General features: G+C 45.6%; 1 protein-coding gene and 1 long non-coding RNA gene across 2 annotated transcripts in view; one reads left to right on the forward strand and one right to left on the reverse strand.

Annotated features, from left to right (window-relative positions):
• Positions 1-27,750, forward strand: part of PAK5 (p21 (RAC1) activated kinase 5) — a 154,337-nt gene that overhangs the window by 17,118 nt on the left and 109,469 nt on the right. The window lies entirely within an intron of this gene.
• On the reverse strand, positions 12,634-26,263 carry LOC126639805 (uncharacterized). Its single transcript, XR_007628885.1, has 4 exons — positions 25,833-26,263; positions 16,650-16,793; positions 15,662-15,765; positions 12,634-14,758 (listed from the first exon to the last, which is right to left on the reverse strand). It is a non-coding gene; the product is annotated as an uncharacterized LOC126639805 (long non-coding RNA).

A 27,750-nucleotide genomic window follows, 5' to 3' on the forward strand; every position in this document is an offset into this window, starting at 1 on the left:
TCTCCAGAAATGACATTGTCCTTGCAATCAGCTGTGTTTCGTGTTTGCTTGGGGATCCCTTTGCACTGACATAGAGAGTTTTAATCATATCCTAGGCAGAAAGAGAATAATCATTGTTTAATCTGCTTTTCCAAGGACCAAGACATTCCTGTGTCTGTAGTCCTGCTGGCTGCACATCTGTCTAGATTTACTTTAAATTGTTCAGTGCTCTCTCTCTTCTGCATTGCTCAGGTCTCCAAAGGCATTGCATAATAGGACTCAAAGCCTCAAGTGGCTTGGGAAAGGAGGTTGTGCTTTGCTGCTGGGAGACAAAGTAGGACATGGAACGGTTAAACCTCAAAGAAGATATCCCGATATTTGTCATCAGTAGGATTTATTGGGTCATGCTCCATCACACTGGGAGATGCTGCCCTCTTTTAGCCTTCAGAAGACCATTCAGTCTTCTGCAACTACATGAGTAACAAAGGTTTATCTTTACATTTAAAAAATAATTGTGCAGCTCTCCAAATCATGAGAGTTGATAACAGCCTGTCCTGCAGCCAGCTTCCCTGTCTGGTTCCTGCTGGCATAGAAAGACAGGGAGGGATTCCAGGTTTACCTCCTCCATGCCTCCCACCCACCTCTGGGCCGTGTCTGCCAGTCTCTCCCAGCTTTTGTGTCTTGTTAATGACAAGAAGAAAGTTATGGATTACAACTGTGTCCTCTGCAGTTAGAAACAACTTCTGGACTACCTAGTGCAGGAAATGAGGCCACCTAGGTCTACAATGCAGTGTATTGGCAGTACAACTCTCTTAGTTGGGGTGGTTTTCCTCTGGTTTATAGTGTTCTGTTCTCACATATGCACATTTGTGTACACACAGGTACACGTGCCTGCGTGTTAATGTGTGTTTTCAATTTACAACTGTGTTTTGTCTAGTTTCTGAAATCCCTTCCTCATCTTTAGAATTCATTTTAATTAAAAACTCCTAAGTTTTTATCTCTATCCTAATCTGTTCTACCTCTTATGAAATTCCAGTTAGTTGTGGATTACCTATAGCAAGTTTAAGAAAAGGTCTGGATTCTGAGGAAGTAGATGAGGAAATGGAAGATGCTTAGAGACTGATGGGGATCTGGATGAGATTGCTCCTAGAATGTGCCCAGGGATCTTCCAGTCTTCCTGAGAGAATTTCTGGGAACAGAAACCTGTTATGTTTAAAGCTTTATGTCACCCAGTGACTTTCACAGGGTGAAATAATGAGTTGCTGCACTTGAAAAACTGAAGAAGGAGTTTCCCAGAGGTATTAGTGATACCAGTTCAGGTGATTAGATAAGCAGATACTCCTGAGGACTGAGTTGCCTGCGGAGGCAGTTCTTCCACACATTGGAAAATCAGGCCACTTCCAGAAGTGCCAAACTATGGATTTAAGGCATTTAAGTAATCTTAGATGTAATCTTAAAGGTAATACTGCTCAGATCTTACCAGTTCTATCAGTTACCCATCTAAAGCAAATTAGATGGGTAAGATGATGCTCTGAGATTTTTGTTGAGCAGAGAAGTGTTGCCATGTTGTCCCTACCCTCAAAACACAGACTGTTTTTCTAAAGGACTCTCAGTTTCTTCTCAAGGAATGGCTGGAAAGGACCGTGATAAAGGGGAGCTGAGGTGGGCTTTGTTCCCCTATTGCACCCCAGGACTTCCATCTTGATTTCCATCTGCTTTTCACTTTGTTCCTGAGCAGAGGCTCAGTGGCTGTGAGGAGCAGAGCTTGCTGTGGGACAGTTAAATAATATGCACAGATCTTTGTCCAGCTTTGCTCCAGTAGAAACCAAGATACAAGGGAAGGGAGGAGACAGTGTAGTTTTTCACTGCCCTTAATCTCCTTGTATTTGTGCCTGTTTTCCTGTCCAGTCACCTCTGCTCATTTTACCCATTCTCTTGTTGCTCAGCCCCCATCCCTGTACCCCTCCTGGCTGTCTTATCACCAGCTGGAGCTGTCTCAAGATTTGCCATCTGCCATTCTCAGTGGTGCCCACTCCTAGGATTGGGTAGGAGTAGTAGTGCTCCTTGATGTCTTTCTTACAGCCTCAACTCTCCAGCATCATGTGGAAATCATTATTATTTTTACTTTCTGGAGCAAAGATGAAATTCTGCTGTGTTTTCAGCAACTGCAGAGCCATCCTTGGTTTCACAGGAATCACTTGGTGCAAAGTGCCTCTTGTCAAAGCTTCAGAAAAATGCTGAGAATGTGACAGAGTGCCTCCTAAAAGTTGCAAATAACCAAGAAAACCCTAGGAAACAATAAATATAGACCCCTCTCTTCTCATTCTAATGCTTCTGGAGCCAGTGTCATGATTTCTGGGGTGCAGGATCAGGATTTCTGACCCACAGAATCTGACTGTGTCACACACAGTTCACCAGGAATGTGACTCTTCCCTTTGCCATCCATTAGGTCTTGTCAGCTCAGACCCCAGGCCATGTAGTGTTCCTCTTGCTGTTGCACAGGGCATAGCATGGAATGCTGCTGGGCCTTTTTGATACTGGTGAAAAATGATGCTTATTCAAACAGGAAGAAACACGAAACTCATCTGGAAGTTCAGCAGAACACATTCCTGTCTTCCAGCGCTAACACACAAATGACGCTGCTTGCTGCAACCATCCAAGAAGCTGACACCGAATTCGCATCTGCAGGCGAGTTTCAGGACTGGGAACACTAGCTTTCCAGGAAGAAGATTAAAATACTGTATTTTTGGTGCAGTTAAGCAGCCAAAGACATTGTGAATAGGAACGCTTGCAGTTTTTAGAGCTGGCAAGCGGCGCGTCCTAGTTCGGGACTCAGCCAGCGCAGGCTCTGCCGGGGTGTCAAAGGAAAGGAGCCAATGGGAGGTTGTCATTCCATGTAATTAGACAGGAGCAGTTGCATGTGGGCTGTGCATGGGGAATATCGAGTCTTTGAAGACTAAGCAGGATGTCTGGTTCTGTATAATGTGATGAGCTGTATTAAAATCTGGCTGTGTATTTTTAAAAAGCCTGGGCTCGGTTGACAAAACAGATTTAGGATGCCACGTGTACTGCTCAGTGTGTCAAAAAAAGGGGGATGGCTTCTATTTAAAAGGCAAGGCAGGAATATCTTCTACCCATGAAATATTTTCAAACTCTTGTCCCTGCATACAGTGTCCAGTCTATTCCAGAGATTAAGTCTTCCATTTGTCAGAAGTTATTTTATTAAGTCCCCAGGATTAAGTCCTTTTGGCAGTATTGGAGTAGTAGCAAACAAGGAGAGAGAGACGTGAGGGAAATTCTCTTGGAAGCAGGAAAATCCACTGTCTCCTCTAACCTGAAGTGACTGATCCTCTTTAAACTGGAACACCCCTGGCTCAGGGACAGATATGCTGTGGTTCAGCTGGTGTAGCCTCATGCGTGGGCAGCATGGAAAGTGAAAAGACACCCTATGCCTTCCAATTAATACATTCCAGAAACACACAACAAACTAAACTCTGTTTTATCTCATTTCTAACTCAGAAGACAAACGTGGGATGATTCTGACTTGAAAATGCTACTGCAAAATGATTCAAAAGGGGGTAAAAATGCTTGGGCTGCTTCTCCACACACCCTCATTTCTCTCATGGAAGGACCAATGCAGTGAAGCAAACTGAGAGCTTCAAGTGGAGGTGGAAGATAAGGATGAGAGGAGATCAAGTTTCCTTCTTTTCCTGGTGATCAGAGCTAGAAAGTGCTGAAATCAAAGTGGTCTCCTCCAGCACATACTGTCACTTAACCACACACTGCAGACATAGATTTATCAGGTAAACTGCTTTGAACATGAAGATTACTGGAAAAGAGGACCAACGTGACAAAACCAGGATTTATCTGTGCTTAAAAGTTGATTTAGTTGGAGAAATGGGGTGTGTTTGAACACAGTTGCTCTTCCCCAGCATCTCCACATGATGAAAAGCCCTTACACTGTCAGACTGCTGGGAAATACCAGTGATGTCAGAGTAGATACACTGTCAGTTCAGTGCTGATAACCTGCTACAGCATAAACATTAGAAAATTTTAAAATCATTTTACCCAAGCCGTAAATATCCCACTCCAAATCTTCCCAGAATTAACTTTCAGCAGTTTTGATTAACACTGTCTAATAAGTGCCTCCTTTCCAAGGGTATCGCTCACTCCTGTAAGGACAGGATGCTCATGAGTGCAGTTTTGAAGACAGTTCTGATTGTCTCGCCCCTGAACCAGAGCCCAAACTTTCTGAAGTCCATACAGAGCTGTCTGATCCTTTGGGAGGCCTGGCTGCAATGACAGACCAGCAGTAGCCTGGAGCTCGTACAGTCCCACAGGCAGCAGGGTTTTAGCTGTTGTGTAAGGAGTGTGCCAAGCTGGCTGCTCCTGACTAGTATTCCACACTGGCACCTATGGATTTGCCTGTTAAAGCTCTTATCTTTTGTGGAAAATCTATCCCCCCAGCCCTGTTAGAAGCTGAACAACTACATCATCTCTGCTCCTCTATAACATTCCAAAGGCAGGGACCGTGTTATTTGCGCTTGGGAGTTGTTCTTTCCAGGAGAACGGCTGTTCCAGGCGATGCCCACGAGGTGGCAGCCTGTGCAGGAGAAACGAGCCCTGTCCGTACCTGCCGGAAAAGAGGATAGCCCTGAACGTGTGCCACCTTCTCCCTGCGGGCAGAAGCGGCTTCTGCTCTGCAGCCCCGGCCGGCACCCTCTGTACCGCGTTTTAGGGTTCGGATAATGCCGGGAAGATGTGCCCGCCCTCACCTGGGCCGCGGGATCTGAAGGGTGGGAAACAGGATATTTTGTGCTGACAAACCGCAAAAGAGCTCCGAGTTGGCAGTGCAATAAACACGCATGAGCACAGGAGGGTGCTGCTCTGTCTCTGACTTAGCAGAAAGCAGGATCTCTCTGTCCTGCTCCGTGATGCCATCAGCTTCCAGGCCTCAGAAGGGCAGGTGTTCCATCATCCTGGACAAAGCCGTGGGTGATCCCAGCTGTGAATACCCCAGATCGCTGATCTTTCCAGAGTAAAGTAACATTCATGTGAAGGGCAGACTGTGCTTTCAGGTGATGACCAGCCACAGCCATCAGTCTGCAGGATAAGCTCCCAGGTCTGTCACTCTGTAAAATGGTGTCCTTAATGCTGGTGCAGGGGAAGGTGTGGATAATTTTGCTGTCATCCCCCTCTAGCCAAGGGCGTAAATCAGAGAGCGAGTGGTTTATGGTCCTTATTGCCCTTGTGCCTGATATGTTCAAGGACAACCAAAATGTGGCACACAATTTGCCAGTTGGTCCAAGCTGCAGGAGCCTAGACACCAATTTCTATTGGAAATAGCTCTGTGTATTATTTGCCTCTCCTTAACCTGTGCCAGCTGGTAAAGAGGGCACAACGATGGGTGAGGAGGTACAGGAGAAGTGGTCTAAGAGCACAGAACAAATCAGAGATGAGTGTGATGAGAAGCCTGGTTTCCTTACTTACAAGTCTGAGTTGCCTCATGTACAGGAAAAGGTCAATACCATCTTTCCCCCCCCACAAAAAAAAAAAAAAAAAAAAAAAGGATGGAAATATGTGAAGGTTTGCATTTCTTAAAATAGAAGTCAAAAGTCAACTCCATGGTAGAGCTGGAGGGGTGCAAGAGAAGGAGCTGTACCACAGGCAGTGGAGGGGCTTTTAATACAAGAAACAGAGACACTGAAATTTGCTGCTAAACCCCCTGATGCAATTTGAGTCCTGCAGAGAATGATTCAAGAGACAACAGCCACTACTCACCCACCTGCACCTGGCCCCAAACCTCACTTACATTACGCAGAAGGAATTAATCAATAGGTTTGGTTTCTTCCTGGAATGTGAAAGCCCACAGGAAAGAAGGCTCTGCTTCTCTGATATAGTTCAACCTCCAGCTGCCAGAAGTGCTGCCCAGCATTCCACCTCTGAGCAACAGCTTGGGATTACCTCCTTGGCCCTTCACTGACAGAGGTATGGCCAGCTTCTGGGATCAGAGGGGCAGCACATGGTTGGCAGGACCAGCTCTTTGAGGACAACAAGATGTAAATGCTGTTGTTTAGGGAAGTTTCTAACCCCTTTTCCCTGCCTCCTGGTATGGTCCTACTCTTGTGAGAAAACACAGCACCCATTTTTTGGAAGCTAGTGTTTACCTAACCCCCCGAGCTGAGCAGTTTCCCTGACTCACGATTTTTACCTCCTCTAACGTTTGCATCACTGGCAAGAAATTGTAAGTGCACTATTACAGAAATATGGGGGCTCACTGTTCCAGCCCAGGCAGTGTGTGGGAGATCATTTGGACTGACACCCTCCCAAGCACAATGCATTGAAATGTCACTCTGCTCCTGGGTGAAGCTTGGATTCTTCCCAGCTTATCTTCTCCTTTGGCTTGCAGCATCTGTGCATCTTGCCCTCATTTCTTGGCATGCAGATGCCTGAAGGTGTAGAAGATGGTGCTCTTGTTAATACTGGGAAAGTGAAAATAGATGTATTTTACATCCTAAAGGGACTTTGCTAAGGTCCTTCTGCTTTGTTCTTGCCATCAAGGGAATGCCCACTTTTTGAACGGACCCCCCAATGAAAGGGAGATATTTTGGAGCAGCACAGGGAATGTTCAAGGCCTCCTGACAGGACTCCAGCTGCTCAGAGCCACTCTAAACTGGGTCATTTTTAATGCTCCTCACAGGAGACTCAAAGCATATCTTTAAGCCCTCGGATTGGGAAGTTTGGATTTAAGGTTTTAATGATAAACTTTACATGTGGATTTTGGCCATTCCCTTCCTCTGGTAGGCTTGTGTTTCTTTTTATTTTTGGAAGATTTCTCAGGGCGTCAGACGAACAGGGACAGGAATTTGACTCAGATTCAGCCAATGTGTATTTCTACCTCAAACCAGCTCCCTTTCCAGCAGAGCCCACTGGTGCTGCCCTGGCAGTGCACAGGGATGTCCACACATCGTGTTTCAGATCAGTGAGAGTCGAAGCCATTGCTCAGTTCACACTGGGAACGTTTGGAAGCCGAGTTCTTATCTGGGTTACTAAAGAATATCTTAAAGCCTCGTGTCACATGGAGGCTGTTAAATAATGAATGCCAGGATGCACAGCGAAGTGTTGGCATAGAAAAGGAGCTGTTTTCTGAGCACCAACTTCTCTGCCTGCCAGCAGCAGCGGGACACAGCCTACCTAAATTTGCTCAGTTATCTTTTTTAATGTAAGTTGAGAATAGCTTTTTCTTTTCTGTCATTAGATAGCTTCTGATACAAACTTATTTTCCCAGGGGAAATAGGAAAGATTTGAAACTCTCTGAAGAAAATGAGAAGAAAAGCTTCCCACAAATGGTGATTGTGTGTTCCACTTTCCAAAGCATTTTACTTCCCTTCCTGAACTGTGATTTGACATCTAAAGGAAAGGAAGTGGCAAAACCTGATGAAACCAGGCTCAAGTTTGGGCAGTACAGCCTCGGAACCAGCAGTCTTCCCTAGCCCTGCAGGGTTTTAATCCCAGGCACGGAAGAAATCAAAATCAGTTATTTGCCTTTCCTACATGGGAAGAGCAGATACTTGGCAGAGGTCAACGGAGACCCACAGGCAGGTCCTGGAGCTGGCTTTGTGCAGCCCCCTCCTGATTAAAACATTCAGGGCGTGGCTTTAGGTTACATCACAGTGTCTTGTCAGCAGGGACGTGGGCAAAGCAACACTGCTCTACTCTGTTCTCCCTGTTCTCTCCTCACAAGCCCTTATCTCCCTTGCTGTGTTGTCTGATTATGATGACAGTGGTTCTGGCCCCTCTGGAGGCTGCCCAGCCCTCACCAGACAGTTCACTGGGCAGTGCCAAAGAATTATTCAATAGTGTCCTTAAGCAGGCTGGGTTTTATCCTGCAAGCACAGAGGAATTAAACAGCAGCATGGAAGTCAGTATCTGCCTGAACACTCAGCATTCAGAACACAGGTATATGTAAAGGTGCTAAATTTTGAAGCCAAAAGGCTTTCTTGAAGTTAATCACGTGCCAAGTGCTTTGTTGTGCAGGGAGATGGAGGAAAAAAAAAACCCAGCTTAATATTGCACAACAGGGGTTTTAAGATTTGCTGGTCTCAATTCCACTTTTACTTTGTTGTTCCATAAAATCGCCTGTTAGCAATAGATTTATACTAGGCCAGTTCCTTGGAGTCTCTTATTGCCGACTCCCTTTCTCCAATTTTGTTTTTTTTTTTTTAAAGAGGTGAATTTATATACAAATGGAGCCATTTGTAAGCACCAGTACATTCGGTAACATTTCCCTCTGTGGTACATTGATGCTGGAAGCCCAGAAATGAGAATCTCTGAAATGCCAGCATCTTTAGAATGCTGGCTCCATTTGATTTCCTTCTAGCCTGAATTTTCCTAACAGTTACGTTTGGGTTTCAGTTACACACTGCACTGGCTGATGAATATTAAACAAGGTCTACAGACATTTCTTGGGTTTGCTTTTACAGGCTCTGCTTGTACAGAGATTTTTTTTTTTGACAGTGCCCTTCTTGGTGCCCTCTATTCCGCTCTTTTATTGTTCCCAGGTTGTTCTGAGAGACAAATGACAGTGTGAGACAGGAGGAGAATGATTACATTTTGCAGGGAAATTATACAGAGTAGAAAATCAATAGTTAGATGTTCCCTGGGACCGCCTAAAACTTCTTTGAAGAATAATTAGCTTGCAAGAGAGCTCTGGTAGCTGGAATTCCTCCCCAGTTCTGTATGCATAAGATAAATTTAGTCTGGAATAAGCAGAGTGCTTTGAGGTCTCTTCAATGAGCTGGGGAAATGATTCATGTGGAGAGAAGGAAGAAGGAAGCTGGAAGAGGTGTGGAAGGACACCTGACTGCCCACATCCATGCTGGGCTCAGAAGCAAGGAACAAGCAGAAACGGGAAAATTTAGTAGAGCAAAGCATGGATGGGAGTTAAGGGCTGGGACTCAGCACCTGATGATGCAGGTGACTCTGTTCAAATGGGAATTGTCCATTGGAATGGCAATCCCGTGGAGCAGAGCTGATTGACCAACAGTGGGGAGAGTCCAGCCCACTCAACAGGTGTAAGTGGTTCATTTGATGAGGCAGCAGCAGCAGCAGCAGATCCAGGGCTATGTGTAAGCAAACTGCCCTTTGTGGGGCTCAGAAAAGGCTTCCTGGACTTGGAGGAGACAATGGAGAGCAGCAGAGGACTCTGGTGGAGTCCCATCATTGTGTCCTGATCTCAATGTATGTTTGAGCTTCTTCAACACACTGCTTCCTTCTGGGATGTTGCTCCAGGTAATCCTGAAGCTGGGAGGGGAAGCATGGGGTTTAAGAGCTTTGCTGGTGTGAACTGGTCTGGACAGAGCTGGCCTAGGAGTGAGATTGGTCTTGCTCTCCAGAGCTGTCAGTCCTCTGTCTTTCAGAAGCATAAAAACACACTTGGAACGCACAGAAAGCTGCTGCAAGAGGTGTCAATAGCACTTTGTGACAGACTAAGTGACATCTAATCAATTAATTAGCTCCCTAGAAGAGAGGACTAATAAGGCTTGAAGAGCATGCTGGAGGCGTAATGTAGCAGGTATTGAGATAAGGGAGATTTGGGGAAGATCTCACAAAACAAGAGAATAAAGCAGCATAATAGTAACAGAAGTCACTGCAGTGGAGATGATCACAGGGTATCAGAGTGATTCAGGGTTATCACTCATCTGTGGAAATTGATGTTTAATATTTGTTGGCATTTGCATTCCTGAAGTCGTAAGCATTGTATGAAAACACTGCTTTGCTTAGGTTTGGTGTGTTGGGTTTTATTGCTTATTTGTTGATGTTTTTTTAATATATCCATTCTTAGGAACTAGAAAAGTATCCAAGCACGTGTAGCATTAAGCATGACTCAAACCCTCTCCAGCCACAGATGTCTCTCACTCTTAATTAAATATGTGCCAAAGTGGTCTGTTGGAGCAGAGCCCAGCAGAATTGTGTGCAGGTTGGAGCTGTCAGCCCCAAAGTGGTGCTAACAAGCAAGTCTGGAATTATAGACCTGTCAGCTTAACTCCAGTTCCTGGAAAAGCACCGGAACAACCAACCAGGCTATTTGTGAGCACCTAGAAGGAAACGAGGAGATGAGTAACAGGCAGACATTTTTGAGATGCAAGGGTCTGGTTTGAATTCTGAGTCTGCTTCTCATGCATTCTAGTAAGAGTGGAATGGGTGAAAATACCTGGGTGCAAAACTGCTTGGAAAACTGATAGAATGATGTTTTTGAGGGGGTTTCCCTTTTGTGTCCGTGTCTTTTGCTTCCATATGGGATCTGGCTGATGGAAGCAAGACCATGCAGTTTAAACTTTCAGCTGGTATCACACTGGGAAAGCTTTGAGTGCACTGGGCAGGATTAGAATTCAGGAGGTTGTTTGCAAGTGGAGATGTGGTAAAAATCCACCATCACCAGCTTGCCATTGAACTGTCCCTCTGCTGAATGCAGATTTATTTATTGCACTTAAAGGGGCTCTAAGGTCTCCCTGAAGCTTTTTCTTCTCCAGGCTGAACAACCCTAATTCCTTAGCCTGTCTCAATAGGAGAGGTGCTCCAGCCCTCTGATTGTCTTCACGGTCCATGAGATAGTGAAGTCATGGTGATTTGTGTTCCCTTGGAAAGCCCCGTTCCTTTTACCTGCAGGAACTGGAAGTTCTCTTCAGGTAGTCACTTGTTAATTTACAAGAAAACAGATATTAAAATCTACCAGGACATTTTAAGTCAGCTACTTCTTGCTTCACTCCATTATTTATCCAATATAGAGCACTTACTGGTCTGTCAACCAAGAAACTGATTCTTGCGCTCCAACAAATATGGAAGAACCAAGATGACTGTTACTTTGCTCAGCTTCTGACCTTATGGACTCATTCCTGAGAAAGCAGTTTCCTTCATTAGGTTCCCTTCATTAGGACAACTGACTACCTGGTGCAGTAACCCACTTCTGATGGGCTTGACCTCAGTTTCCTAAATCCAGACTCTTGAAAGTGTTCAGGTTTGCATGTAAGCTTTGGCAGAGATGTTGAAGTTCAAATCTTGTGAGATGATGGGTCAGCAGAGTTACCCAAAGCTTGTCTGGCATATAAGTGGCTCTCAGAACAGTGGATTAGGACTCCAGACCCTTCAGCATTCCCTCTTTTCCACATGTCACCCTCTGTAATGCTGTAGCAGCTTCACTGTGCTGCCCATCCAGGGGGCAGGCTCTGTCATACACTGGAAAAGAGGCAAAGGAGTGGGAGACTTCTCCTGACACAAAGATTCAGCCACAGCACTGGGTATTTAAGGTTTTGATCAGTGTTTGAGGCTTGTTCTGCTGGCCCCAAGCAAGATGGAATTATTATTATTCAAATTCTCGTTGGAAGGATGTAACTTTTGCTGTGTTGCTGAGTTGTCAGTATTTGCATCTGTTTGGATCTGTTTGTGTGGTGACAGCCTTGGAGCTCCGGTGGGAAAAGGTATTTCAGGCTCTGCCTTGGGCACGAGTTGACCTGTGATACCGAGAAGTGCAAAGTGCATCCAAGAAGCACAATGGAAAAAATTGAGGGTTGTTTCTTATTTGAAAAAATAATATTTCAAAGGCCAAGATAACCCACCCACCCAGAAGACATTGTTTTTTTCCAGTTGTGTTTTTTTCCTGCTTCTCAGAGCTGATACAACAGCACTGCCCATAGTTATTTTTGCCCTTTTTTTTTTTTTTTTTTTCCCCCTAGGAAATACCAAAATAAATTAGACACATTACAGCAAACTAATCTTGTGACTACAATTTCCGAGTTCCCGTGCTCTGGAACATGGAATCCAGGCTCCTCAGACAGATGCTGCCTGTGGCAGTCACTATTACAGACGAGCATCTATAAATGGCACAACTTCCCCTGCTGGGAGGCTGTGGGGACAGGATTTTGGACGGGGGAAGTGCCCCCCTGCCCTCAGGCTCTGCAGTGGGTAAAGCTGTTTTGCAGGGAAATCTGCCTTTGGTAGAGATTATCCCCCCCCCCCTCCTTTGCACTTGTCAATTTGGGGATTCTCTCAGCTTATTTCAAAGTCAGTTATAAGCCTTTTAAATGAGCTTTCTGCTGATACACCAGTAGGATGTTTAGACATGCTTTGAGCACTATTTAGAGAGATGAAAGCAAAAGTTAAGGCAAACTTTCTCTCTCGGCCTAAAATCAAGCTAAACAATAAGGATAGTAAGGAGGGCCTGTGGCTCCTTAGAACACATGCTTTGTCCTGGGGGATGACACCAAGAATACCTCATAAATGACAAGGTATGAAATAGCAAATGAATCTGCTCTGGGGCAAAACTCAGTAAAGCCACTGTGGTACCGCCAACCTCAGCGTGGGGACCTCCCCAGGAGTGGGGCTGTCCCACCCTGACAGCTCTGCCCTGTCTCTCTGTGTCTCTCTGGTTTTCCATCTTTAGCTCCTCTTCCCTGTCCCACTGATGAACTCTCGAGTCGGGGGCTGCTGGCAAGTCATTCCTTCAAGGAAAGTCTGTGAGAAGCGCAGGATCCCCCTGTGTGTGTGATCTACCAAGGCTTTGTTGCAGAAGTCAGTGGGTGGTAGAGATGCAGACAATACTAACCGTGGCTTACCGGTGTTGAGCTAAATATAAAGCATGGCAAGCACGTAAGAGGGTTCTGTTAATGTTTATATTGATTAAACTGTTAACAAGAATAGCAAATCCCATTACACTAATCATTATTTTGCTTCCCTGCCCTCTCCTTCCTCTTTGTCATCCCCTGAATGTTTTCCCTTGAATACAATAAGCACGTGAAGGGAAATTTCTTGCCTCAGGCCACCTTAAACACCTCCCAGTGTTCTCTGTGGAGATGTCTGTGGGAATGACCTCTGCTCTGGAGAGGGAAGTCAGGAGAAAAGTATCCCCCAAAATAGAGAAAGACACAGGTAACCCAGGAGAATGCTCTCTTAGTGTCTTTTGACAGGCCTGCAGACATCCATAAAGGAATAATATTGGCCTGCAGATTATTAACATAATTTAAAATGGTGGAAGGTTGTGTTGTTGTAACCAGCTTCCCTCTGTTACTCCATCACCACTAACATTTTGGTTCTGTCAGGAAATAATTTTAGAGTGCTGACCAGGAAAATGTGTCACAGTTGAAGTCCAATTCTGTGCTTTCTTCAAAAGGTTAAAAGATGGAAGTATTGCAGTTGAGACTGGGGAGAAAGAACAAGTCTTGGGTCATCAGTTGTTTCTGTTCTGAGTTGTAGGACACAGGATTTGGTGCCAAAACTTATAGCCCAACTCCATTTTTATTAAATTAATCAAAGTGATCTATTGTGTGTATTTGTTGGAATTGAGTTTTTTTTCCCTGAAGATTTTCATCCAGATTTGGAACCCTTTCAGGAATTTCTGAACCTTTAATTGTAATAGTAGGATGATTGAGAGAGTGCGTCCCAAAAGATGTTGCCAAAGTCTTTTAGCTGGGTTTGTAGGCTTGAAGAGAGCCAGTTACTTTAATTTTTACTTTTTTGTGTGTTATATGTTAGTGATGAAACATTCAAGACTATTTAAGGAATTCAAATCCCTCATTCCCACTCAAATTAAAAGCATCTGGGCATTCAGATCCCTTAGTCAGCTTCAGCAGTCTATAACTTCAGTGTTAGTTTGATATAACTAATTTGTGTTAAACATACTTTTAAGTGCAGTTATATTATAATTTATCTCCTGGTGGTATTGCCTCACAGTCATAATTTTATGCTTGCACGCAGTATCCCTGTATCCCAGTGGACTGGGAAGCTTTATAAACAAATGTAGGCCATCCCTGAGTCCTCAGGCAAGCTAAACCTCCACTGAAGTCTTCAGGAGCTTTGCTCTCATAATGTCCCTCATTTCAGACTGTGAATACTCCTGCGTGTATAAAACAAGCAGGGGCCATCCTTTGAGTGACAGCCTCTTTGGGGGGAAAGGCAACAGCCCCCACACATCCACTGCAATAATCTGGAGGAGAAAATAATGGTGATCAGCTGAAATTGCACAGGGTTGTGTGCACAGAATGGGATTATGCACTGAGGGAGTTGACAACTCTGGCTCAAAACAGGGCTCTGGCTAAAGGAAACATTTTAGGGGACCTTCTGCAGAATATATGGGTTTGGCATTATTCATCTAATTGGTTACTTGCCAAATGTGTAAAGACTAAAACCCCAAGCTTTTAATTCAGGATTTTTCTGCTTTAGCATGTTCTCTCTCAGTGCTTTGATGTTCTGGTATTAAAATGTTTGTTTTCAGTCTGGCTTGATATTAAGCTGGTTTAATGTCTTATAGAAGCTGTTTTGAAAGCTTGCCTTTTCCTCTCTGGATCCAGCTCCCTGGGTGGGTGACATCTCTTATCATCAGTCAGACAGTTCTGAGTTGTGGCTTTAGATAATGAAAACCAACCCCTAGCATTTTTCTTCCCAGCAGAGTTCTTCCTTTATTTCCTTTCACCTCAGATGTCTTTTCCTCTCTGCATATCAGAGTGTGTTCAGTACAGCATTGTCCTGTACAACCCCAAATTTCCCTGTCTCGGTGTTCTCTTACAGATTAGACTTGCAAAGGAATGGGAGACCTTTCTCACAGTTCCAGAGGTGCTTTTTGTCTTCATCCACAGTTTGTCGTTGTCTGGCAATTGAAGTCACCACTCATAATCCTCTGCTGCCAGGAGTTTGTCGCTTCTGATCCCAGTTGTGCTCCTGCCCGTAGCACTTTTTCCTTGTGTCATGACAGTGTTATCCTGTGGTTCTCCAGATGTTTCCTTCCTGACTGAAAGACATCAGGAGAGTTTTAGCTCTCTGTGCTGTTCACTCATTTCAACTGAGTTCGTTTCTGCTGCCATTTTCCTGCCTCATCCCTGCTGCTACAGCAGCCACTGGTGACATGGTGCAGGGGGCAGCAGGATTTATTCACCTTTATATCTCACACAGCATCCAGAGCCTGCCTGATGGCCCTGATCCAGAACCCAGGAACGCCAAAGATGCTGCTGAGAACCAGACACCCGAAGGCAGCGTTAGATGGAGAGCCAGGGCCCTTCTCTTTAGTGAGAGAAGACTAGATGAACCTGTGGGGACACTGGGAGATCATCTCATGTCCTGTCTGGCTTTTTGTTTTATTGTTTTCTATTTTCTCTCTTGGCCCTGATCAGTGAATCTCAGTAGGCTCTGGGTACTTTCTCTCAAGCAGAGATGTTGAGGAACACACCATTTCTGTGGCTTTCCTAGCCATGGGCTGGAGTAAATGTAATTCAAGAACCTTCACAGCCTGCAGCAGTGAGAATACAGGAACTGTGGAGAGATGATCCAGCAATGAACAAGACAGAGGATATTTTTGGGTTTGCCCTTTAAGAGCAACTACTGTGTCTCTTAAATTCCAGAGATGCTGGAGAGCAGCTCATGCTCTGCCTCAGTGCTGGAGACTGAGCTGGCTGCTTTTGTGTCCCTGCCAATCCAAACCTACTGCTATGCTCTGGGCTGGACTCCTTGGGGCCAGACTGATGCAGAAAGGTAGCTCTGGGCTGGAGGGGGCAGGGATCTGTTCCCAAGGTCCTCTCCCATCCCTCTTCCTTACAGGGAAGTCACCCTTCCTTGTCCCAGCAGAGCTAAGAGCTGCTCGTGCTGGAGGTGCTGGTTTCCTCTGTCAGGTATGTAAGCTGTGACTGTGCTGTCTCACCTCTCAGTTTTTGGGCCTCAGCAGAAGCACAAGGAGCTTTGGGCTTCTCCTCAGGAAAGTCAGGGCACAGGTCAGAGGGCGAAAGAGGACTGTGACACACAGAACTGCAAATGGAAAAGGGACACTGTTTCAACCTTGTGCTCGGTAGCAAAAGAGAGCATTAACATACCAGAAAAAAAGGGCATCTTCAGCACAGCCTTTAGGGCTTTTGATTCCCAGAGTGAGCGACCCAGAGGCACTGGGACACTACAGCCAGGGTCCTCCCTTTCCCAGGGCCAGAGTCTGCCTCCTGGGGAGGCTCCTACAAACCCCAACATCTTCAAATGGTGACAGTCTTGCAGAAGAGATGCAGCATGCAACTAAAACCAAACGTTATTGTTCATAATTTAGAACTTGAGTAAGTAATTATATGTGAATGTGGCGTGTAAGTAAATAAGGCCACGCTTTAATTAGAGGGTTATTTCTAATCAGGAAGTCTTTCTTCCAACAAACAGCTAGCCCTGACAACAAACCTCTTTCCAGGGAATGTTAAGGCAGCAGTATCTTCTGGGCGAAGAGCAAAACAGGAGGAGAACTTCTGCCCTCTGATAAAAGCCCTGTGCTGCCAGTTACTGAGTTGTATTTTGCTGATGGGAGCTGTGGGATTTTATTTTCCATATCAGGAAGAGGGAGCTGAGGTGATTGCTGGGACAGTGGGGGCTTTGCAGAGCTGATTCTGCACATGTTGTCTCTGTCTTACCCAGGCAGTCTTAATTAAAAGTCCAGCCTGGGAGAGCAGGAGTTCTCCACAATATTAGCACACACTTTTAAACCCGCATTTTAAGCTCTCGATGACCAACCCTGGTGAGGAGTGTCCATGAACAAGGGCTTTGTTTTTGAAATTGTGAAAACAATGTTAAGGGAAAAAATTGTATTGGCTACAACATTATAAAGACATTTCCTCCCTCATCTAGACATTGTCAGAGAAATGCAATATATGCAGTTGTACCTGGCTGCAATAAGCAGTTCCTATGTGGAGCCTTGAAAGGTTTCTTCTGTTCACAAGAGGTTTTTGTCTCAGGTAACCCACACGTGTCTGGTGCCCCTTCTTCCCATATGAGGATTGATGGCTTCTTCATCATCCCATACATGCCTGTCAAATGAACAGGGCATGAGCTAAGTTAACTCATCCAGGTCATTCTGGAATTACATCACCATGTTTCTCTGAAGTCACACCGGGTACAGATGGACTATTGCCACTTGCAACTGATTCTAACTAAAAACCTGGATGTAATGAGCTCGGGAGCAGTGGGGGCCATAGTGTGCAAGACTCACGGTATTAGAAGTATTAGAAGTAGAGCTGGTTGAAAGATAATTATTCCTCCTTGTGTCCACTGAAATGTGTTATTACATATTCCATTGGAATTTCAAATCTTTATTTTCTTTGATTGGTTCCTCAAAGTTATTTTTATGAAGACTTTGAAAGTGTTCCCATCAGTCATACAAAGAGGTTGTCCCGAATAAGCAGGAAAAAGCCGTGCCGTATGAACAACCTAATGCACTTCCGAAGGTTCAGCAGCACGCTGGAATGTCAGATTATTTGCAGAAGGTCAAATCAATTTTACGATCAGGCAAACATCAGCAAATTGCTTTTCTTAGGAACCGAGCAAGTAAAGTATTTTCCAAGAAATACACTTGAGGAAAAATCAAATGGCATTTATTAGAAACCATCACTCAGCGAGACTCATTCTCTTTAAGTCACTTATTCCCTGTGTAATAGCAAGCCATTCCTTCCAAACATCACATGAGGCAAATTCAGGTGTAAAAGTTTTCTACTCTGTAGCGCAAAGGAATCAGAACTGGGGCCTTTCTGTCTGTGGTGTAGGCAATAATCTTTGAGAGGGGATTTTTATCTGTTTGCTTATATAACTTCAAAATACGGGGCTGAAGGGCTCTGACTCATAAGAATTACTGTCTGCTTAGGGACCATATTCTCTTTAAACCTGGTGGCTGCTCCAGATGGTCTCCAGACAGTGCACCCAAGAGTGAGAGGGGACAGGGTGGCTCTGTTTGAGGAGACAGTGACTTCCTGCTTGAGGAAAGAAGTGCCCTGCCTTGCTTTGGGAAGAGAGAATAAGGTGTCGAGGAAAACATCTCCTTAGTGCCTAAGCAAGAGCCCAAGGAAGGATCTGGGTGACTGTTTTTTCTGGCCAAGAGTTGTCCTTCTCAGAGCTTTGCCTCTCTCCTTCTCAGAAAACACAGCTAAGGCTCCAAGCCCTCTTTCACCTGCTCCTGTATTTTAGGTGCAGAGTCAATGCATCGACCCGTTCTGCATCAGGCAGGGTGACTCCACATGAGTGACGCAGACAGGGGTGATCCGTGCCCTGGAGCTGCTGGCACGGATAAAAAATCTGCTGGAGAGGTCTAAAGAGAGCTGCAGAGAGCAAAATGGACAATGGTGGCATTCCTCCTGCCACCTCTGTTTCCAGCATCCAAACACCTAGGGACTTCTGTAGACGTTTTTTTTTTGTTTGTTTTTTTGGTTTTTTTTTAAAGATTTTAATTTATTCTCATCTTTCTGCCTGTATTTTTATTTTCTGGACCTTTACATAAACAACACTGGAGTCTGCTGCTCTTGAATGGATGGATAAGAAGGACACGGTCCCTCCCTTTGCAGTCTGATACCTGGTAAATTAGTCAGTGTTGTGTGTATGGTTGTTGGAAATGCTCGGGAATTTTCCACCAGTGTGTTTATTCACTGGAAAAGGGGGTCTCCATAAATTTAAAACAGAATGGAAATTTAAATCTCTGATGAGGACTAAAAGCTTTCCCAATTCCGTCTTGGGTGACAAGAGGGGAAAAAAAATGCATTTTTAATATATCTACCCCAAAGGTGGCCAGGGAAGGACAGGAAGGCAAGGAACTTGAAAGCAGTTTTAGCTTCATATAGGTGACATCTCAATTCATTTAATGATGACACTTAAAATGGGAGTGGGGAAAACGAGGCTGTAATGGAGACCAGGCACTTGGACTCTTAGAGTAAAAGGGCAGTTCCAATCCAGAATGGATTTGTGGGGCCTAGAAAAATCAAAAACTTTTTGGGCTGTATTTTGGCACTGCTCTAAGGCTTACATGTAATTCTTGTGGGGTGAATGTTGTGTTTCTACCTTGAGGCCAAGGCAGAGTGGAATAAAATACCAGCACTGAGACCTACAGGGAAAAGCCCGTGGGGGAAGCAGTCAGGTGTCGTGCCAGTCAGACATCCAGGTGTAAATTTCTGGATTATCCACTGGGAATGGTTCTCTGATGACAAACCCTTTTACAGAAGGAAATATGAGCACTATTCCTTATTGAAAATAACTATTTAAAATAAATTATCTACTCAGAAGTTCTGTAATCGCATAGATAATTTATTTGTGTCGGGGAAGTATTTAATTATCATATATAGCAGTATTCAATTTTTATGCATGTTCAGTCTTACTACGTATTTTGAATTAAGTCTCTAAGCATATGTCTTAGAACTGTTCAGGTTTCTGTCTCCAAACACTGTCACATGGGAAACCAGAGTTGCCGAAGTCTTTTCTTTGACTTGGTTCCTTTTCCCTGTTAAAAATGACCTCTGAAAAATTTTTCTGAAGGATTGACTTAAGGGATGGAGTAAAAAAAAATACAGATGTGCAGCACTTTCTGCCTTACTGCATTATTTGGAAGAGAGACAGATCTGTAGAACCTCTTGGAGCTTTAATCCTGGTATTTTTCAAAAATATTTGTCTGGTCAGAAGCTGCCCAGCTCTGGTTAATGAAAGACGACGTTTCTAAACTAGTGCAAAGTTAAGCTCTTGTTTGGGATGTTATCAAATGAGTGTAAAGGTTATGCTACATCTGTGATTATTTCCAGTGCCTTACAGAACCAGAGATGAGTTTAGCATCATGCATAAGTGATAAGTAGCTTCCCACGATACTTTTGACTTTATTTTTCCTTGCATTTCTAACCCTACCCCTGCAATTGCATGAAAATGCATTGATTGTTTGTTTCAAGAACAACGTGTCATAAATATAGATATCTTTCTGGCAATCTCTAAAAATACCCTTCAGTCTTGGGTGGTTTAATGATTGATGAAGCTTGGAAATCAAACTCTTGTCTGGGGGTTGTTGTGAGATAAACTTACTTACACTGTGGGACTAAAATTCCTCTGAGCTGAGCGGGGGCAGTGTGAAGAGGGTACTGCTTTAGGATGCTAAAGAAGGTTTCTGGCAGAATTTAGGAGCCAGTATAAGATAAGTATCCAACTGCCTGGGCTTTGTTTAGTTTCTTTTGGAGAAATGATCCATTTCATGTCTGCAAACGTAAGATTTGGAAGACAGCTGGAAAAGGCCATGGCAACGCACGGCTCTTTCACCTCCTTCCCTTTCCGTAATATCACACGCATGGCTGGTGCTTGTGGGGAGCACAGCAACACGTTCTGAACGCATGCAAACAAATAACCCCTTTTTAACATAGGGCAGACCAATATGCATTTTTAATTATTGCTTAAAGATCTTGGTTTGCAGGCAGAAATCCTCCAGCCATCAACCAGCAGCCAAACAAACAAAGCGCTGATGTGCACGGCGGGGCTCACAGGTACCTGCTGGATCTCACAACAAACCCTCCTGCTTTCCCTGCCCACGGATTTCCGCATGGCTGGCTGCCTGCTTTCTTCTTCTGAAGTCTTGATGAAGTTCTCGGGCCCATAAAACACAGGTCAGGCCAGCTGACCAGGCTTAGCCCTGCCAGGATTAAGAGTCATGACCATGCAGAGTCCTGAGGACTCGGCACAGGGTCTGAAGCGCGCGGCCTTCCGATTGTTCTGGCAGCTGCAGGCAAGAGTGTCAGCAGCAGGAATGTCATGTGGGGATGGAGGTTCTGGACCCTAATGGGCTCTGCCCACTGGCACTGAGTGAGGGACAGGGATGGAGGAGGAGAAGTGTTGCTGCAGCTTTTCTGGGTTGTGTAACTGTTTAATCATGAGGTTCTATGTGCACGTCCGGGGCGCTCGGCTCTTGGCACAGGAGTTGTCTGTTGAAACAAGAGAATTACAAAAACACTTCAAGGAAGTGAAAATTGGCCTCCCATAAAATGTCCACAGGTGCTGATGCATATCTTCTTCTGGAGGAAGAAAAAGGCAGGTAGATATAGATGATGCATAGATTCTTATCTTGGAAAAGAAGCTTTTAATGGGAAGCTCCCCTTCATGTCAAACTAAATAACTCCTCCCAGCCTATCATTTCAGAATGAGATCTGTTTTCTCTGTCTGGGTTGTTTCATAGCCCTGGTGCTGCCGTATCAAAGTGCTTCTCTAGTTTTGGTAAATCCCCAAGAGACAGGAAGGCAATATAGTTACAAGCCTGGTTTTCAAAGACTTCTGGATAACCTGTTTTAAAGGCACAAAAGCAGAGCTACAAAAATTAATCAGTTGACTCGTAACTCCGAGCATGGTCATTTGCAGCCTGGAAAACGGCCCGATTTATCCAAGGTGGCCTGCAGTTGTTGTAGCTGAGTGAAGTTAAATAATGCAGTGCTCTTTAAAATTGCATGAGTGTATGATTTCGTTTGCTTTACTCATTCCTACTCTGCTGTAGTTTATTGCAGTCAATGATTATGGCAACTGTTCAATCCATCTCTGCAGAGAGTGGGAGTGGCAGAACGTGGTGACTCTTCCTTACTCATGCCATGCACTATAACAGCTATCCTGTTCCAAAAGGAAGCTGAACTTTCCCTGTACTGTGAGTTTAGGAATGACTGTATGGCCTGGCCTTTATCTTAAGGTAAACTCAGCATGGAAAAGTGTGTGTTACCTTCTAATAAAATAATTTGATTGACTGCATTGACATCCTTCGGAAGCAGAAGAGTTCCTACAGTGTGTCCTCCACACAAGGGAGTGCTTCAAATGTCTTCAGGCCCACTGTAGGATCTTGCTTTCTGGATCTCTGTCACAAGAGTGCCTTCCTGGACTAAACTGTTTGGCAAACTGAAGTTGGCGAACGCTGACGGAGATGTGCGAGGCAAGGGAAAGCAGCAGGAGAGCATCTACCCCTGCTACCTCCTGCAGAGCAGAGCTGCAAAAGCAGCCTGACCTTTGGAAGAGGTGGAGACTGTCCAAGAAGCCGCGGGGGCTGCTGGAAGCCTGGATGCCTCAGTGCTCTGTATAGTCCTGCCAACATCTCAGTGCACAGCCTTGAGCAAGCACTGGTGGCTGTGGACACCCTTCCTTGCCCAGGATTAGCTGTACCTGCCCAGGCTGGTGCTCCTACAGGAGTGTCCCATGGTGCACAGGAGAAAGCAATCAGATGGATTAACTAAATTTGCCTGTTGAAATTGATCAAATGATCAGGTGATCTTGCCTGGACTAGCTTAAGGAGAGGTTCTGAGAGCTGCTTTGCCAGCAGCATCGGTGGGGGGATGAGGACAGATGACCAAGAATGATAGTCCAGTGTCTCCCACTGGCCTAGCTGTCTCTCCAGGTCCTTTGGAGCCTGCAGAACAAGGTTTGGAAACATGCACTTGGTACTGCTCTGAAACACTGTGGTGAAGTGTGGGGTGAGAAAGAGCCTTTCGGATATGGGACAGAACATTATTTAGGAATAAGCATTATTAATTTGCATCAATTATTTCTCTGCTTGTGAAAGTCCTTCCTATTTAACAGACATGGACTGAGGGAAGCTGGCAAGTACAAAAGAATCCAGCAGTTGTCATGTCTTATCTGAGATTCAGGTACAAGAAATGAAATCCTGACCCTGTGAAAATCAACAGGACTCTTGCAAGCAGCTTCAGCACAGCAGAGATCTGAACAGAGGGAGACTGGGCTGTGCGAGGCATTGCTTACATTGAGGATCTTGGATTTCTTCCGTGCAGAAACCTGAGACATTACCGAGCAATGTCCTCTTACAGAGGATGCCCCATCCCTGCAAGTGTTCAAGGCCAGACTGGATGGGATTTTGAGCAACCTGGTGTAGTGGAAGGTCTAGGGGCAGGGTGGTGGTCTTTAAGGTCCCTCCCAGCCCAAACAATTGTGTGATCCTATGGCACAGTAAAGGCTGGTTTTGCTCAGCCCTGTGACTGTTGTGTGTGTGTGTGTGATCAGTGAACCCCGAGGTGCTGTGACGGTGGAGGCCACAGCCCTCAGTCAGACCAGCACTCTGGGTGTCTGAACTCCTCCTGAGTCAGGTCAGGTTGCTGTCTGCTGGGTCTTGCCCACCTCCACAATTTTTTCCTCCTTGCCCTACCCCACCCTCCCTGCAGTCAATCCTGAAAATCATGAGGCAATTGCCAGAATTTCCAGGCAGCCTGCCCAAGGAGCAACACGGAGCAGCAGTTTCTCAAGCAGCTCGATCACTGACTACCTGGACATGATGCCAAGAGCACTTGCAATATTTGACAGTACAAGCTCAGCTAGTGGAGGGGAGCAATTAGAACGCTGTCTCTCATCTTTTTCCTCTATCCCTTTGACCTCTTGGTCGCAGAGAAAGTTTCAACGTGTGATCTAAAGGCACCAAAGGCAAAAAGCCAGAACAATCAAAGGATTTTTATAACCCAAGCTGAGCTATCACAAAACAAACCATGAATTTGGAAGGGGGCTGACTTGCATTTCTCTGTATCTTTGAGTTACAATCTCTTTAGATTTAATAGCACCTTATTCATTTTTACTGTCACTGCAAAATAAAGGTGTTGGCCTTCCTGAAAATTCAGGTCTCTGGGCCTGTATTAGAATAAAATATAGATTATTTTAACTGCCATAAGAATTTTATTTCTCAAAGGAACCATGACTAGGGGATTCTGTCTCCATTATGTTACTTTGAAAGGCATTTAGGATGAATTTCAAAAGCTTTGATTATATTGAACAAGTGTCTTTTTATTTACACTAGAAAAGATATAAAAAATGTCCTATGGGGACAAGTGATAAAAAAATCATAAAAACTTGCAGAGAAGTTTCTTTCTTTAGAAAACAAAATCTGCATATACATAAACTGCATAAGAGAAGGTTTTGAAGGGAGTTAAAAGCTGTATAATGATTCTGCTGTATCTTGTCTCTACAGCACAAACTCTCTTCTCCTGCCCTGGTGCAGATCCTGCTGACCAAACTGCATGTTGCATGTGAAGATCTACCAGTGTAGGCTTTTGCTTTGGTTTAAAATTTTTTTCATTATCAGTCAGCTGGTGGTGAGTGTCTGTGTTCACCCAACCCATGCCAAAAATATTACAGTAAATTTTGCAGAATAAGTACCAGCACTCACTCAAAACTGTTAACAAAGATGTCCAAGAAAACTCCGAGGTTTCTTTTTTCTTTTTCTTTTTTCTCTTTTTCTCTTCCCCCCCCCAGCCTCCTGATATAGTGCTTTGATCTGCCATGCAATTGGGTCAGCACTTGGGAAATACAATTGGGTCAGCACTTGGGAAATACATTTTAACATCCCCATCTCTGATGTGAATATTATGCAGGAGATCCTTAATGTAAAACCTCATGGATCCTACAACAGAGCCCCCTGTCAAGAAAACAGGAGCCCTGCAAAAGCCCTTAACTAGCACAGGGACCAAACTGCTCAAAAAGCAAAAAAAGACAGGTATCACCGGGCCAGATTCTCATTTAATTAGGACAGCACAAAAATCACCGGCTCCCGTGGATCATTACTGGTTAAGAAAGTCTGTTGTTCATTTCCAGAGCAGGGTTATGCTGATGCCTCTAACCTTGGGGAGCTCTTTAGGCCTTGTCCACGCAAGAAAGTTTTACCAGAATAAGTTTACAAGGGTAAATTAGCCTAAATGCTCGTGCAGGCAGCTGAGCATTGAGTCTGAAACCCGCTGCTGGTGTGCAGGGACCTGTTCCTGGAGCCTGCAGGCTGCCTGTGATGGGGGGATGTATCCTGGGCCACGCAGAGTTGCACAGGATCTCATCACAGGCACTGCAGGTCTGCTGGAAGCTTCTGAAGAGAAAAGCAGTGTGAGAGAACCTGGGCCACTGGGTCCTGAATAGCTGCAGCCAGCAGCAGGTGTTGGCTGAGGTTCCCTACTGCCCCTCCAAAGGGGAGCTGCAGTAGGAGAGGCTTCGTGGTGCATGCTCGGACTTCCAAAATGTCCTTCCTCTGCAGGGCCTGGGAGCACAAAGAAAACTTTCAGTGCTGGGCGGCAATGAAAGGGTCTTGCTTGTCATGTGGATGCTCTCAGAGATCCCAGCTCTGTGAGCAGGCAGAGAGGCTGCCCTGGGGAGAGCTCAGAGGGAGCCTTGGAGAAACCATAGAGAGAAGAGCAAGGAGGAGAGGGATGGAGAAGGAAGGAGGCAGTATGGAGGAACACAGTTTTGCTGCTCACAGCTCCCTTAGGTAGGTGGAAGAAAGGGGTTGGCCTCTTCCCTTGTAACCCCGTAGCCCTGAGGGCAATGAAGTTACAGCCCTGAGGGCTGAGGCTGAATTTCCTGTCACTCCCAAGAGGTGTAAAATTACGGCTGTGGGGAGAGAGACTCCTGGATAGCAGAGGTAACTCCACAGGGGCATAAGCCAGCCTGTCCATTGGCACCCTTCATGTCATACCGAGAAAGAACCAGGGAGATTCCCTGGCAGAAGTGCCTACAGCCATCCCCTCAGCAGGACTCTTGTCCTGTGCTGTCCCATGTGAGCTCTGCAGGCTGCTCTCAGTCCCATATCCCCACAGAAATGATGGCAGTGTGGTTCAAAGAGTCTGTCCCAACCTGCCAGCCAAAGTTCTGACCTGACTCTTTCTTATGAATCCCACAGTAGCCAAGACGTTGAGAGGGAATTCAGGATTTTTAATCCAGAAGAGGTTTAAAATCAGACACTTTGCTTCATCTCAGGTTCTTGTCTGGGTCTTTTCTCCCCTTGTTCATCCCTGTGTTTTCTTCCCAAGGTGAGTCCAGCCCTCTGTGCCTTGGCAGGACCTTCTCCCCCTTGTTCCTTGGCCTACCTTGCCTTCCTCCAGGGACTGGGGTCTACTGGGGCCTTTCACAGCCACTAAAGCAGGCTCTTTCCCCTGGAAAAAGCAAAATTTTTGTTTTGCACAACAAACTGCAATGCAGTTAGAGTGTCATAACCATTTTCCAAAGCAGTATTGCCTCCCTCGTTTGCTGAGCTACAGTGATCTCACAACCTTGTGCATTTTAACTTCTACTGTCAGCACAATCCACAAGTTTGCCATAAAAGTTACCTTTCAGGGATAAGTGGCTTTCTATGAAGGTTTTCACTGTCTTCTGATACTCGTCTTCAGTCATGTGGAGCTGGGCCACCTCCGTGTTTGAGGAGCACTCCTCCGTGGCTGTCCCCTTCTCTCGGGCGGGCCAGTGCGCAGCAGACACCCTGAACCCTGCTTTATCCAGGTTCCTTGCAAACATCCTCCCAATGGAACTGTTGGACACGAGGACTACGACCGCTCTCCTTTCACGTCGATGTTCCTCTCCACGGTGCCGAAGGAGAAGATGAGAATGAAGCAGGTCAGGAAGGCGATGGAAACGCAGGCGATGGCATAGAAGAGGCACGAAAGGGTCATGGCGAGCACCAAGTCTATGGCCAGCAGGAAGAAATGCTGCAGGAGGAAAATCATCGTCGGAAGGAGGAACTGCTGCCTCCTCGCTCTCCACCCAGCTGAGAAATCTGCCAGGAGTCACCCTGTGCAGCCAGGCTGTTATAAAGCCAGGCAGCCTTGCGAAATGTGCGGAGGCAACTCACAACCCCGCGGGGAGGATGAATCATTTTCTGGGACGGAGCAACAATGGGGATTTTCAAACCACGTACGTTTTCAGGCGACAGCAGTGCCGTGTTTGTCTTGGCTTCACTGTGCACTTGGAAGCTCTGCTGGGCTGAAACGCAAGGATTTGTTTTGTAAGGGCATTTCCTCATGTGTCGTCTTTGGGGCCAGTGATGTGTACAGGTTATTTGGAAGCAGTCAACTTTAAGGGATTTCTGCAAGGAGTGTGTGTGTGGCATTGGGAAGTCACCAAGTAGAAATAATCCCCGTATCTGCTTGGCATGCTGAGACTCTTAAAGTTGCCACTCTCCCACTGCTGTCACACAGGCAGTTTCAGGGAGCCTGGGCAAGAACCCAAGTGGGCATAGGACTGGGAGCCCTGCCCTGTGCAACCAGCCCTTGCTGTGCTGTGAAACCCACCCTGGGAGCACTGTGCTCCCTGGAGGGACTGCGCCAATCTGGGGGGAGTTCAGTCACATCACAGGCAGGGAATGAGCTGGGGGCTGGAGAAAGAGCTCTTCTCATTGAGGACAGAGATTTGGGGGAGGGTTCTGCTACTTCTCAGGCAGGCAGAGCAGTGCCATGGCACGGAGTGTAGTTATCCCTGACTGCAGCGCATGAGCAGACAGAGCCTCTGCAGGATTGGGAAGAGCCTGGTAGGTTTGGGAATGAGATCAGCAAAGGTGAATGCTGCAGCGTCAGGACTTGGGCTGCCTCCAGCAGTGGGTCAGGAGGGAAGCTCCTGTATAAGCTGCCAGCTCTCCTGATTTCTCCGTGAGGTTGGAAGCAAGACCTTTCTCTTCTTGGTCAGGGTGGAAGTGCTGCTGATCACTGTCAGTGATCATTACCAGTGGCATCAGAACTCTTTAAATAGTGTCTTTTTATTATTATTATTTTTAATGTGGATCGCTGTAAAGGGTCCCCCTGAGGTATGTGTTGTGTTGCAGGTGGGTGTTGTGTTTGTTCCCTGCTCTAACTGGAAAGGTAGTGGGAGTGGATGACTGGCTGTCAGCACAACCCACATGTTTTACTGGTCCTTCTTGTTCATCCTCCATGTGAACGTGTAGATCCCATCTCGTGGATCAATAACACTGTGCTGTCGCAGCAATCCAGCTCCAGGCACTTCTGGGATGGAGTTGGTGCCAGCTGAACCCCAAAACCATCTGCACACCCCACCTGGTACGTGTACAACCACACAGAGCTTTGTTTGGAGTGGACAGAGGAATGTAGACATTCAGTTTGCCTTTCAGTGGTTCCTGAGCAGCAAGAGGCAGCAGGGCTCTGTGTGTTGGGCATCTTATCTTGCTCACCAAGTGCTTTTGAAAATCCTTAAGCCTTTCATGCCAGAAGAGTGGGGCAGGACATGGCAGCTCGGTAGGTT

Source organism: Myiozetetes cayanensis, unplaced genomic scaffold (assembly GCF_022539395.1).
Source record: "Myiozetetes cayanensis isolate MyiCay16 unplaced genomic scaffold, myiCay2020 scf2-11, whole genome shotgun sequence".
Lineage (NCBI taxonomy): Eukaryota > Metazoa > Chordata > Aves > Passeriformes > Tyrannidae > Myiozetetes > Myiozetetes cayanensis.